Here is a 15114-nt window from a genome sequence, read left to right on the forward strand (position 1 = left end):
ACCAGTTTTGATTCCATTAAAATTTTCTTTTGTCAGCTTTCTTCAGGAACAACAAAGCTGCCATCTTCAAGGGTGAACCACATGAGACCAGGAGAGAATTTTCTGAGCATCTTCATCCAGAATGCAGAATTCACTTCTAAATGAATGGCTGTAAGTACGGTTACAGATTTTACTGTTTTCAAAACAAAATGTAAAGCTCGTGTCTTCAGTTTAACCTTCAGTTTAATATCACAATAAAAGCAACAATGAAAAGTAAAGAGAATGAAATCATGTCCCGCCAACTGTTTTGGAGAAAGAAGAGAGGAAACTGAATCCTGTCTGACTATCCATAGTATGGAAACTATAATTTGTAGAATACTGACGGATGACTTACTTGTGTGGTTGATCCTTAGAACCAATTCCCAAAACGCTTTTAAGTGGCTCCCTAGTCCTAAACCCCTCCCACTATTGGTCCTTTGTTTTTAGATGTTAAATGTCCTCAAGTTCCATTGCTCTCTCATTCTTACAACTCCTGGGAGGACTTGCACAGCTCAGGAATTCAGGGTGAAGTGTAAGATATTCTGCCTATCTGAAGACCACATGTGGATTGGAATCAAATATTAATTTTTAGGGGTAAATTAGAACTTTTACTTCCCATCTGCAGAAAAAATGCTGCAATCAAATTTATTTTAGACTAAACAAAAGTGATGAGCAGCCAAAGTATTCCATTGGGCACATACAATCAATACATTGGACTGGCAAGAAAATATAACATGATCATGGCTGTTTGTTTAAAGCATTCTAGATGAGGGGAGAGGTGTAGGTTTTTTTTTTGATATCAGACTATCTTGCTTGGATGGCTTGTTTTTTGCATTAATTGGCAGAAGAAACACATAACTTACTTTCCTCTTCCTCCTCAGTGCAAAACCTGCTCTCAAAAGAGTGTCCTAGACATTCACGCTCCAGTTAATTATTTCTTTTATGCAAAGTGTTACAGTCTCAGCAAGAGGAATTGAGCATGCTTCCTCAATGCAATTATAGCTGTTCCTTGGAGGTGTGAGTTTGAGTTCTGCTATGGAGAAGAGACTATTGTATATGGAGCTCTTGACCCCACTGGAATGCTTTAACAAATGAATAAAACAAAAGTGGATGTAAATGTAGGAACAGGAAAAACACCACCGCTACAATTTCTAGCTGTGATATTTTAAAGAGAACAACTCCTGTTTTTAAAACAAACACAAACAAACATTTAATGCCACTGTCTATAGAGAGAGATACCTTTCCAATTCCATCCATGTGCTTTTTCCTTTCTAAGAATATCACAATTTATGTCCATTTTACTGAGTTGAAGGGTTGATGTGGAACTTCAAGATGTACTCTAATAAATAGACCTCAAAGTATAGATAATCTCTGAATAGGTAAAATGTATAGGTTATGCGGAACTATTTAGGCTTATTCCATTCAAGGAAAACTAAAGAGTTTCAGAAGGAGTTAACAAACCAAGATCTAGTTTGTAAAGCCATTGCTTACGAATGTTAGACAATGTGCATGTGAAGGATTAATTTGAAATCCTAATACATGTAGCTGGGACTTAGAAAGATGGATCCAGGCATTATTGTGTCTGGTTTATTGTAAATCTATCTGGTGTACAGTAATGGGAAAAAAGTACGTGTGTGTATATTGAGTGGGGATGAGAGTAGACCACGGTTAGATGAATAAACTTTCAGACTGATCCTGCATGGATGGAGAATGTGAACCAGCAATGTCCTGAGTAGAGGTGACTGCTTTGATTGATTTATTTGTTTATAAATGATTCATGCACTAGTTTGAATGTAGGGTGACCAATTTATCTTCATTCCTCACTTCTCCTTTATATTCATTATTCTTATATTTTATTATTTGTATTTTTATTTATTTATATAAAGTCAAGATAGAAAGCACTTTGGAAGCGGAGATCTAGTGGAGCCACAGCAGTATTTTTCACTAGAAGTTAGTTGCTTGTGTTTACCCACTGCACTATTTTCACTAGGTGTTAGCAGGAAATCTATTGCTGTGTACCCGTAGAGGAGGGAAAACAGTCTCGATGTCGCTTAAGCAAATGGTCAAAGATTTGCAAATGCCCACCATTTTAGATGTAGTTGTAGGAATTCTATGTTGCAAACTAAAGTAGAGTCCCTAGAAATCAGGTTGATTTCTAAGAGTGCTATGAAAGATTAGTTCTGAAGAAGCTTATATATTCGGATGTGCATTATAACGTATATTTTGCAGTTTGAATATCTTATTTTCCTTAGGTTGAAAGAGAAAGAAAAATTTCCTGAACTTTCCCTGTTACAGGTCCAGAATTTGACAGGGGGATGTGTCTGGGGAGGTGGCATATCCGGCCTGCTGACAGGTTATCCATCAGTATCAGCAAGCAGGAATGTGATTTGACCTTCACTTCTCATGCAACTGTCACATCAGAAGATTAACCAGAAATGGACCGATCATTTGAGGCATGTTTCTGAATTAGGCTCAACTTTATCTCCCTTTTCTCCTTCACTGACAGGGTGATTTGTGGTCATAACAGAAGCCTGCTTTAAAAGTTTAGTCTTTTTAGTCTTTTGAGAATTCTGAAGTTTAACGGTCCTGGAAAATTTAAATGAATGGAGGATGGGAATAGATCTTGTACCGACTAAACTTCTGGGAGGTATAAGATCAAAAAGAAGTAGGCAAAATGTAAGAACTCCTCCTTTTATGATCTGTGCCTCACAGTGGAAGGTTTTGAAAATGACAGGAAGTAAAGACATGGAGCAATAGAGGGAATGAATGCTTGAAAAAAAAAATGAGGATTTTATTACATTAAAAAAAAGGTCACACACAATTAATTTTTCTCCCTATAAACCAATAATCAAACCTTAAAATTGGGTGAAAGACTCTACCGTTCGAGTCAAGATACTTTGTTGCTGACATTAGTAGGCTTTGGTATGTTTTTCCTCTCTCCCCTGTGCCAGTTGCTAGGAATAGACATTCCGGCTGAACTAGTGGGTTGCACAAGGAAACTGCAGTAAGAATAATATCCTTACATCATTTATATGTAAACCTTAGCCATGAAATCTCTTGCCTTCATGTTACTGTCTTTTCACAGCATGTGTGAAATTATTGGCATATATATATGTATTTTTACCTCTGTTCATAGAATGTGTTTGACTGAGATTGTACCATATTCATTTGTGTTTGTTGTATTTTCTATGTAAAGGATATTACTAAAAATATTGATGGTAATTTCATGAGATTAGAAGAGTGAATTCATAGCTCAGTCACGTAGGTGCTCAAATGTTTGGAGTTCAAAAAACTTTGATAATGGTATTTAGAAAAATTATGAAAATCTATCAAGAACTGTTAATGTTGACTACAAATCAGACTTAAGTCCACAGTCTTTAGATTGCTGGAAACAGGGATTGTTTTCTAGGGGAGCATCTTTTTCTATTTTGATAAGCATCTGCTACTGGATACTGCCAGAGACATAGAACTAAGTCAAATAGGTCCATATTCATATTAAGCTTTGGGTAAGTGATATTTTTAATGTTTTATTTACAGCTGAATATCAAGTATTTGTGATGTATATATATATTTTTTTCTGAGACTTTAGTAACTTGTAATACAGCTCAAGAACTAAACATGAGCTTATATACCACCACTTTCAGAATTTACCTACCACTGAAACAGACAAATGTTTCATGCACAGTAAGGGGTCTACATTCAATGTCAAAAGAGCCTTTGGTTTTAGAGTTCTGGTGGAAATACAGCCACCAACATACCTCAAATGTCAAAAAACGTTTAAAAAAGTTTCATGACATTGTTTCATAAGGCTATAATAGAAGTAGGCATCTGTGTGTTTTTAAGGCATATACCATTTTGTGCACATTCCATTATCATAATCATATGCATAAGAATGTATATACAGTTGTAAAAGTATATATACAGTATAAAAGATAATGAATTTTAGCTGCATCATTTGAACAAAAGGCTATAGCAACTATCTACAGTTACAGAGCTCCTGAAGCAGATAAAAAACAAATACTTTTTTCTTTTCTTTCTTTCTTGCATGAATATCCCTCTCTTTTCAATGTGCTTCTTTCAAAGTGTTTTGTCACAGAATATTTTATACTTGGTCTCAGGTCCCTTCCTTATGCTGAAACAAAGCCCCTCAACCTTAGTTTTGAGCATGCATACATATAGGATAAATGCGCTCTAGTACCAGAAAAAGGGAACAAAGTGGAAGATTCAATCATTATGAATTAATGCTTTATACAGCCTAGAGAAAGAAACTACTCAAAAGAACACCACTTTTAAAGTTAACGTTGCTTTATGTACACACCAGTGGTGGCATTATTGTGATCCTGCTGTAATGTCTTGTGAGAAATCATGTAGGATAATGCAACAACCATGAAATTAAAATGGACTACTTCTGTAAAGCAGACCATTATTATGTGGTGTCTTATTTCTCAGAGGGTCCATTATCTCTTCATCACCAGAAAAATCAGTCTCAGCAATGAAATGCCACAGACTGAGCCAGAGATGAGGCATAACAGTAGAGGAAAGGCCATGGGAGGACAGAAAGTACCAATGTCACATCTCACTACTCTTTATTTAGTGATCAGAAATTTGGATTTCAGCAGTTTTAAAAAAATTGTTTCATTTATAAGTGCCAGCTGCTGGAGAAGATAAGGAAAGAAAGTAACCTGTTTAAAACTAAACAACCCCAACCCTCTATACCTGAAAGTACTTTAGTTTTTTTTTTTTTTTTTTTCAGCACAGCCTTTGAATTTTAATGAAACATTTGGGGAAACTTGTAAATGAAAATGGAAATGTTGCTTTCTGAGAAGCTTGCCCAGCACCACATGTGAATTATTTAGAGACAACTTGTATTGTTTCTGCTTTTAAGGAGCAAAGAAATTTTTTTCTCCCTTGCCTCAGTCTTAATTGTTTTTATTTCCTCATCACTGTTTTTAATTCCAAAATCTCTTCAAAACACAATAGCTATGCCTTATAGTAATTAAATAAAATTACCTAACATACTAGCAGTAATAAACTTTTATCTGCTCATCTACAACTAAAAGAAGAAAAAGAAATTTCTCGATAAACTCTGCCTGATCACATTACAGAGATGTGAAAAGGCCCTAATTATAAGGAAGAGTTAGGTAAAATCTTATGTCAGAAATATCATTGAATACCCCCAAAAGCCTCAAAAGATGATAATATCCAATGTAGGAAACTGAGGAACTTTTAGTCGAAGAAGCAAACTCTATAATTGCAACAGTATCTAGAACACCTTTTTGATTTGCCTAACTTATGTTTTTTCTCTTCCTCTCTCCCTCTGTTATCCTCTTTTCTGTTTTATTCCCATCTTTCAACCTTTTGCATCTCTGGTCATATTCCTGGCTACTGTGTAGCACACGTGCACACATGCATTCACTGATTACTCCAGTACCTGCCATCTCTTCCGCACTTGTATCAAAGGAGGTTAAGCTTCATCTTAACTCTGTCTTTTTATGCAAGCAGAGATATTGGTGGTTAGGCCCAGTTCTACTCACCACCTTCATTAATAATATTTTTAAAATTAATTAGAAAAAAATGTGCACATCTGTGTTATAATTGCTCATTTAAAACAAAAAAAAATCTACTGGATTGAGATTAGGTTTTATCTTTTGTTGTTCCTTTTCAGACATTTAAAGTAAATCTAACCCTGTACAAACTAGGATTTTTCTTTTTAAGTTTCTGTTGGTTTTAATCTTTGTATTAAACAGAAGCAACAGTACTGAGTCATACACCTGTCTCCCAATTTTCCAAAGTATTTTTGGAGGTACTTGTATAGAATAGAAAAATACAGGGCTATGAAAATCAATGCCAATGAAAATCAGAATCAAACCCATTCTTGATTCAAGAATGGTTTTGCTATGATAAATGAGGGTCTATCAGATCTGGGGTACTGAAATGCACTTTCAGGTGCTAACTTTAAAACATTTTACAAAAACAGTGTCATTGATGCTGCTTATGTATTTATTTGTATGTGCATGTCAGAGATTAAATTTTAGAATTACATGAAAATAGTCCATAAATCAGGGGGCAGAGGTTCTCTTATTTCTCTGAAAGATTTAGTTAGTTAATACTACATGTAACTGATTACAAATCTTGTCTTCTACTTCATCTGGCCTTCCTGCAGTTCAAGAGTCATGATGTTGAGACTTTGAGTATAATATTCCCCAGGTATAAATTTTTATATACAATTCTTGATAAAGAAATCAACCAGTGAGGAGTTAGGCAGTGCAATAATTGCAAAATGTATAATTTACACACGGGAGGGCAAGTGAAAAGAACAAACAGTTTGAAAAGTAAAATCATTAAAATACCTTACAATTTCTATTAGGCTTCTCTCCATCTGCTTTGTTTTCTTACGTAAGTTGGGAGGGAGAAAAAAATCATTAATATTAGCTTTAGGGGAAAGCTCTGCTAGATAATCCTGTTCACTAGCTGCCGATGGATCAAATTACGCTTGTGTGTATGAGTAGTTTTGTATGCTTATATGCATACGTATACACATTTGTGCACACGCCTTAAATGAGTGGAGTTTCTTCAGATGTAGAGATACCTTACTGTATGACTAAGTGGTTAGATTCCAAAGTGTACTTAAAATTTGAATTAATTTGCAATAAAATAAATATTTGACATTTTATCAGTGAAATGAAAGAAATCATAGACCTAAGTGTACTTTATTTACTATGTCTATGGAAAACATCTGTTTGGGACAAAGGTTTCAAATCTGTCTATTTAAATTACACCCAATCCTGCAAAGAGCTACTCACTGCACAAAAACAATGTGATTTAAGAAATGTTGTCCTCATAAAGTGCTTCCATCAATATATATGCTGAGGTCTAGTCTTAGGTTTGCATTTGGCTAGTGTCTGAATGCTGTGGGTCCTTTAACTTCAATATTCTGAAGAAATTCCAGGGCTGCCATGTCATGCTTGAAGAAAGATTAGAGGGAGCTGAGTACAGGTAGACTTCTCTGGGTGCTGCCCAGGGCTTTATTCAGTTGCCCACATATAGGGATCTGGTGAAATTTGAAACCAAAATGACAACAGTCACCTGTTCACACTGTATAATCTCTGTCAGCTCCATGCAGTACCATATCTTAGGTACCTTGAAATACCTCAAATGATTCTGGGGATCCCCTGTTTAGGCAAATGAATCAAGCTGTCATGTGTAAATCAGAAAACTGTTTTCACTGATGTAACTTCTCACCCTATGGAGTGAGGACTGCGAAATATTGCTTTTCTTACAAGAGCACTCAGAGGACCCTCAAGCATCCTGGTCTTCAGTACACCAGGATGTTCTGCAGACACAGATGAAATGCCTCATATCACCCCTAGGTTAGAGTCCTATAAACCCTGGGTGGTATACTGTCGTTTTAGCTGCTATATAATTATAGCGAGTGTATAATGTTATTTTTAAAGTAATTTAGCATAGAACTCGTTTCTAAAAAAAATAATCTTTTGCTTATAGATAGCTATATCCAGAGCAGCTACAGACTTATATCAATTATTTTAAGTTTATATAATATGAAAAGAAAAAAAATGGACCCTCATGGGAGTTAGTAAATACAGTTTCACAGGAGAATAAATTGTCATATTCTTACCTGAAGTAAAAAAAAAAAATCTTGAAATTCACACTTTGGTAACAAACAAAAAAGAAAGTTCTCTTAATATTATTTCTTTAACCTATTGAAGATTGGATTCTCTCATTTTACCAAGTAAAGTGCCTATATCTTTTGCATACCCCAGAGCTTCATGTTTCCTTTCTATTTTCATATCTATGGGAAAGGAATTTGCTCTTCAGTATTCAGCCCATATGCCTCCTGCTGCTGTTGCTGCTGCTGTTGCTGCTGTTGACTTAAGCCAGTTACCATGTTTTTTTCAGTGATGCTGAACCACTGTGTGTTTTGCAGTCTGAGGATTCCAGCACAGTGTTGCCTAAAATGGGGCTTCTTACTGTCTTCTTTCTGGCTCATTTCTCACAGGATTTTCAGGTTCACATAGAACCATTTGAATGTATTTATGCTGGAATACACCAGGATAACTCCATTCAGTGCAGTTTATATTCATATAAAGAAGATCAGAACGGGGCTCAGTAATTTTTTTTTTTTTTTAATTTATTTTTCTCTAAGGAAAACACAAGGTGAAGCCAAGTTGGAAGGCTTTTTTTTCCCTATATCTGACAAGGATGATCTACTTTTCATAGAATCATAGAATCATTGAGGTTGGACAAGATCTCCAAATAATCTGGTCCAACCATACCCCTACCACAAATACCACCCACTAAACCATGCTCCTAAGTACCATGTTGAACCTTTCCTTAAACACTCCCAGGGATGGTGACTCCACCACCTCCCTGGGCAACCCGTTCCAATGCCTGACTACTCTTTAGGATGGATAAAGAGGATGGACCCCAACACCGACCCCTGGGGAACACTGGTCATGACTGGTCATCATCTGGTTTTAACTCCATTCACCACCACTCTCTGGGCCCAGCCATCCAGCCAGTTTTTAACCCAGCAAAGAGTGTACCTATCCAAGCCATAGGCTGCCAGCTTCTCCAGGAGAATACTGGATGTTTTATGACATTTCCTAACCAATTATTCCTGTTATAATTCTGATACTATTTCTCCTTCATTTCTTTTTTTCTAGGTCAGAAATACTTTTGTTTATTCTCAGTACCCTCTGATAATGTGTGCAGAATAAATGTCTATTTGATTCTTAATGCACTTGGTAGTTACAGTGTCACTAAGAACTAAATCCTACATACAGAAGATCAGAACAAATTCTGAACTTTCAGTGAATCAGAGTTATTCTTTGCTAATGTCAAGGAAGAGAAATGATTGCTCTGTTTTAGATATACTCAGGGAAGATTATAGCTTTAGAATTGCTGTCTCCAGCTGTCTCCCTTTTATAGTCTATTTTGTTCTTTATTATCTGTATGTCCTGAATGTTTTGCTCCCTTGCTTTCGATTTTAAACATGGTGCAGACAGCTTACAACAGTGTTGGATGTGGGGCTTTAAACTGACAAAGTCATTCTTTTTATATCCTCTCCAACCCTTTCATTGGATTTCATGCTTTAACTTTGCAAATATTTGTGATGATCATAAAGAGATCAGGGAGAGAAGTGTTCCAGACAAACGAGACCAGTATTTTTTTTTTCTGAGTATGATTTGTTCTTGGTCTAGTCACCATTTATTTCACAAAAAGCCAGGAAGTCTGGACATTATGAAGCTTACAAGGAAACTGTGATATAAGGTATTATGAAACTTAGTACTGACTGAAGTTACCAAACAATGAATCTGACAAAAAGCAACCACCAGAGAAAAGATCAGTGTGTGAGCGGGAAGGAACTAGTAGTTCCTAGTACTAAATTAGTACTAAATAATAAGGAAAGCTCAATATGACAATGTAAATAGGTCTGGTGGGATAACACAAAAATCTGTGTGATCATTAGGTATCATTAGGTTTGAATCCATATCTGTGTCTGTATCTTGCACCACTTTTTACTAAACATTTTCCTTTGTGAAACATACTGATAAAATATGATGCTTAATGCACTGACTACATATCTTAGTTCCTTGCAACAGTTACAGACAGAGCTACTAAAATTAAAGGATGCTGTATCAGAAAGTGGAATTAGGTGGAAACTTTACAAAATAAGATGTATAGACTGGATTCTTAGTTTAACACTCATTTAGCGCAAGACTAAAGGCTAAAGACTAAACGACAAGGAAAATTCCCAGTGGACAGGGGAATGATCACAAAGCTAGTAAAAGTGACCCTGTTACTTTTTGTGACAGAAGAACCTCTTGAATCTCAGAGATGGGAAGAGACCAGAAAAGTGAAAAAAACAATAACCAACCAAACAAAAAAAACCTAACCAACCAACCAAAAAACAACCAGCCAAGCAAACAAAAAACTTGAGGAGTGTGGTACTGCATGGAAGATCCAGGCCTGTATATAGCTTCAAACAACCAAGTTACAAACTTGAGTTTAAAACTATGAGTTACAAACTCAAATTCATACTCCTTATCTTTTCCTTATTCTTTGATTAAGGAAGCCAAAACAATCTCTTGCCTATTTTGAGGGGTTTTGTTCAAGCTGAGACTGTTTAAGTCTAAAAGCATATTTTTTTTAATTAAAATCAATGTACTTTTAAAACAAAGTTCATTCCAACTCTAAGACATAAACATAAGACAAACAAAATTAAAAAAGACCTCCATGACAGGTTGATCAGGACGGGTATTCAGGTAAAAGTTTTTGTATTCTGAAATATATGAGAAAGCAGTTCATATAGTGAAAATATTGTAGGAGTACATAGGCAGGTAACAATCTGTGAAACAGGAGAACATAAATGAACTAAGGTTTGATATTCTTAGCCATTAAAAATTTTCATGAAGCACTTTGATAAATACATGGAGTGAAGTAAAAACTTACCCTATACCTGTAGTGAAGCAGACATCTGACATACCACAGAATTTCAGAAATACACACCATTCTTGCAGTATAAGTAGAGGTAATTCACTTTAACAAGGAAGAAAAGGAAAGAGATGTAGTTCAGCTGTTGTCACAATAACTGTAAGAAATTGGCAGATGAAAAGAGAGGATCTATTTAACAGCTATACCATTGAACAGTAAATTAATCACTCATGGTTGCAGTCAGCTTGCAGAAATCTGCAAAATGCCTTTGGCCCATTGCTTACATAGCCACATCAAGATAAGTATTGTCATATATTGACCAACAGTGGGCTTAAATGCATTTACATTAAACTGAGGAATCAAAACAATAAAACTGCCTTTATCAGCTCAGTTGACTACCTCACAATGTAAAAAAAGAAACATTCAAAGGTCTAAAACTAAGTGCCTCTATGCCTTTCTTTATGGATATATTGAATTAAAAAAACAAACAGAGAATGTTTGAATTACTAAAGTTGAGACAAATCTAAATAAAACAAAAAAGCAGAATGGGTTGAAGTTACTTTTTTACATCCCTTTATGTTTCACCCACAAATATCATGGGACTGTTAATCTTATGATTCCTTACTGTACAGCAAATGTTATAAGATTAAGAAAAACTAAGAACATCTGTGGTGTCAAAAGATAAGAGCTTTTTTAAAGTTTAAATCTCTTTTAGTTTTAAACAGGTAGCAGCTCATTCCTTTTATTTAAGTGGGAAAGATATGGAAGTCATATTTCTACATACTTATACTGTGTTTACATGTGCATCCATGTCTTGAAGGAGCTGTCATTTTATTATTTAGATGGCCATCTTTGGGTCAGGAGGTACATGAGCAGATTTTCTAAATAGTTTAACTTTCTTTTGTAAGAAAAGGTACAGTGTTATTTTCTTCTCCTGTGTAAATGTGGCTTTTAGGGACCATGACTCCAATCAGAGACCATGAATATCTGTTGACAGAAAACAGGACCAGCTGGTGCCATTGCCTGGTACTTTTTACATTTTCTTTAGGATACTGGTTGGGAGGGGGGAGGTGGAGGAGAGCTGTGCATAGAAGACAAGAAACAGAAGTTGTGACTGGAAAAAGACTCAGAATTGGCTACAGCAGCACTCCACCAGCTGCCATTACAATGTGTATTGTGTACATTTGCACGGTGTAGAATCTAATTCAGTTTTACAGTCAGAAAAGAATAGGAGGCAATCGTCAAAGCATCCATCACCAAACAGCATGATAAATAAGCTGTTATTTGGATCATGTATTTAACCCAGTCAAGAGACCTGAACTGGAAGAAAAAGCTGACAGAAAGGACAGAGTTGAAAAAGGAGAAAAAAAAAAAAAAAAAAAAAAGCAAAACAACAACAAAACCCTCCTGTGAAATAAAACAGAAAGACAAAGAAGTATCTTTGGACCAGGAACACTGACAAGAGCTAATATATGATTGTTTTTTATGAGTTTAATTTGAAACTGGAAACTGCAGTAGTGTGAAATAGAAGAAAAAATCACCAGTTTTGTGAGGGTTTGTTGACAAATTTCCAGGAAGGTTCTAAATGTTTGCAATAGTGAAATATTTGCTTATTGGCAATACTTTGAAAATCATCCTGCATTTAAGTGAAAATATAGGGGGACATAAACGTCTAAAGAAAATGAGTCTATTTTTCAAAAGTAACTTCTGTACTTACAGCCAATATTTAATGATATTTAGCCCTCGACAGATTCAGAGGGGTTTCTGGGTAAGTGTTTCAAAACCATCTATAAAGCTGGCTCCTGAAGGATATTAACTGCTTAGGAATTTTTCTTTTTGTTTTGTGGTATATCTTCATTTGCAGACACTTAAACAAAGCTTTATTAATATGGTTCTACACACATATGTAGCAGCCAAGCTGGCCTTTAAAATGGAAAAAAATAAATAATAATAAAAAAATCCCTTCTCTAATATATCCTTATGGAATTTTCAAATAATCCGTTTCCTCCTATGACATATCATTGCTTTTTAATATGTGATTTTAGACATATGAAATCCATACTCTAAGGATTTCCCAAACATGTGGTAAGAAACGTTGGCCTGCTGTTGTTAAGTAACTCTTCCCTTGCATGATAATGCCTGGGTTCAGAGGGCACTAATAGGCCTTCCTGGCTCCAACCAGCCTCACCTGGGCCCATACCCCTGGGTCCCATTTAAGCTCAGCCCCAGGCTGTCAACCCTTCATTGAGTTACGAGGGCTTTGCTCTGTCCCCTGGTATGTCAGGGGTTGTGTCTGAGCCCCGTTACTGGCCCCCAGCTGCTGCCCGTCTTGTTTGGGCCCTGTGGGACCCTGCCCAGTAGGCCCAGGCCTGGCTGCTGCCTCCTTCCCTGAGAAGAGCAGCCATCTTCCTGCTGGGCCTTGACGGGTAACTTCAGCAACCAAGTATTCAAGCATTTTTCTTTTTTTTTTTTTTTTTCTTTTGGAACAGGTCTAAATCATTTCAGAACTTTGGAAAGTATTGTTTTTTGTAGGTATATGGCCTGAGAAGGCTGGGGGTCACTAGGTGGGAAGGTGTGTTAAACTACACCTAATCATGATGGCCTTGCTACCACCTGCTTCATCTATGTTTGTAAATACTGCCATTTTTAGCTCGATAGCCAAACCAAAAGGAGAGATCTTCAGGCTTTTTGAAGAATTGAGGGAAGCTTTTTGTCCTAAAATGGTTTCTTCAACATGAAAAGTTTAATGATGGTTTCAGGAAAAAACAAACATATTTATAAGAAAATAAAATAATTTAAAACTGAGAAGACCAGTCTGAAAGAAAAACTACTGAAGCTGTCAATATGGAAATATTCTTGTTTCTGCATATGTGTATTTTTGAATTGAAGTGGTTCTCCAACTTGAACTTAATTCAGCAAGGATTTTGCTTCTTCTGAAGCTGAACTTTTCAAGAAATTTGTTTTTTACTGTTGGTTTTAGCTGTCTTGCTGATGCTGTGCTGGGTGTGGTTAGGATGCATTCTTTCCACTTTTAAGAGAAGCCACAAAATGCCAAGAGATACTTTTTCCATTATCATCAGTCTGCAACTAAGTGAATATATCAGTGTTTTTTTTTTTTTTTTTTTCCTTGTGTTTTTATAAGCTGTCTTTGCAAGATCATTGTGGCAGTGAATGTGGCTTTTAGGTTTACAGTGGAGGTTTTGTACCATATTTCACATTTCAACTATAGTTCTTCAGTTTCAACATCTCAAGGTTTTGCTGCTAGGAATCTATCTCCAATTATCCTATTGCAGAATCTGAACCCCCTCATATAAAGGCTTTACGTAAGTCTAAAATGATCACTTAAAATTACTGATTTTAAACAAACAAACAAAAAACAACAACAAAAACAAACAAAGAAAAACAAAAACAGAGAGAGAGAGAGGGACTGGGATAGTAAAGCTGCAAATCCACGTCTTAGTCTCATACCACTTGCGTCCCAAATCCCAGCCCTCTCCCTCTATTTCAGAAGTCGTATGCCGTCAGCATTTCCCCATCACACCCAATAAGAAGCTCGTTTCAGTATCCCCCCACAAATTTCTCAGACTTCCTCCTCTCCCACCCGACTTGTGTGGTCTTATAGTTCTCCTCTCTCTTTAACACTTCCTTCCCATATTTTTGTCCAATACCTCTTCCTGCTCTAATCACATCCTTTCTCAGTTCAGGTTTCCACACCTGCTACAATTCTTTGCTTGCTACAGTTGTTTCCTCCAGTTCTCCCCGGCTGTGTGTAGCTGTTACTCCTGCAGTCTTTTGCAAGCACTGCTTTTGGACACAGACATTCATTGCCTTTCCTCCCGTGGCCTTTGCAGCCTGACAGATTCTCCTTTTCACTTGGCTATCAGAAAAAAAGAAGCTACTGGCTCTCAGAAAGCACTTTCATATTCTTCTCTCTTGGGTTTTCAGAAGTCCAGACACATTTGATACTTATGCAAAATGCAGGACAGGACTCTGAGGGCAGTAATGCAGAAAACATTAATCAGAAGTGGGTTTATTAAGGTTTTAAGGCTTGTGAAACTAAATTCTCTATCATACAATATTTGCAGATGTGTTGGGTTTTATTTTTTAGTGATAATTTGGAAACAAGATAAACCTTCAAGTTGTTAATGATAAATTACTTTTAATTAAAACACAGGGTTTTCTGTAGTCAGTTTGGAATTCTAATGAGTTATTGCAGCTGCCTAACATGTTCAATAGAATGGATTCATTAAATCAAAAAACTAAGATTCATGGGAATCTAAAACTTTTAATGGAAAATGTTCTAAAGTATTTCTCAATCTAGTTGTTCAAGCTGCTTGTTATTAGTGCTGTGCAAGACAGGATGGGGCTATCTCAATCTTTCTAGATGTTGTTCATTTTAGAGTGTTACAATATATGCTCAGCAAAATTGTATGAATATAATGTATGGAGAATAAGAAAAACACTTGAAAAATACATGATTTCCCCAAACTCTCTGCTGTGGCATGGAGCATTTTGAACGGAATTGGGAAACTTTGTTCAAATTAAATTACACTTGATCTTTCCCTGTATTTCTACCCTTTCAGGAATACAGCACATAATGCCATGCCCCCATCCCGCACACACTGAAATGCATATAGACCT

At 36.1% G+C, this 15114-nt stretch overlaps 1 long non-coding RNA gene across 4 annotated transcripts in view; it reads left to right on the top strand.

Annotated features, from left to right (window-relative positions):
- Window positions 1-15114, top strand: part of LOC121069736 — a 245677-nt gene that overhangs the window by 28061 nt on the left and 202502 nt on the right. For all 4 annotated transcript variants that reach the window (XR_005819584.1, XR_005819585.1, XR_005819586.1 and 1 more), the window contains exon 2: window positions 37-150. This is a non-coding gene — a long non-coding RNA (uncharacterized LOC121069736). The remainder of the gene's footprint in view (window positions 1-36; window positions 151-15114) is intronic.

This window comes from Cygnus olor, chromosome 4, assembly GCF_009769625.2.
Source record: "Cygnus olor isolate bCygOlo1 chromosome 4, bCygOlo1.pri.v2, whole genome shotgun sequence".
NCBI classification, from domain to species: Eukaryota; Metazoa; Chordata; class Aves; order Anseriformes; family Anatidae; genus Cygnus; species Cygnus olor.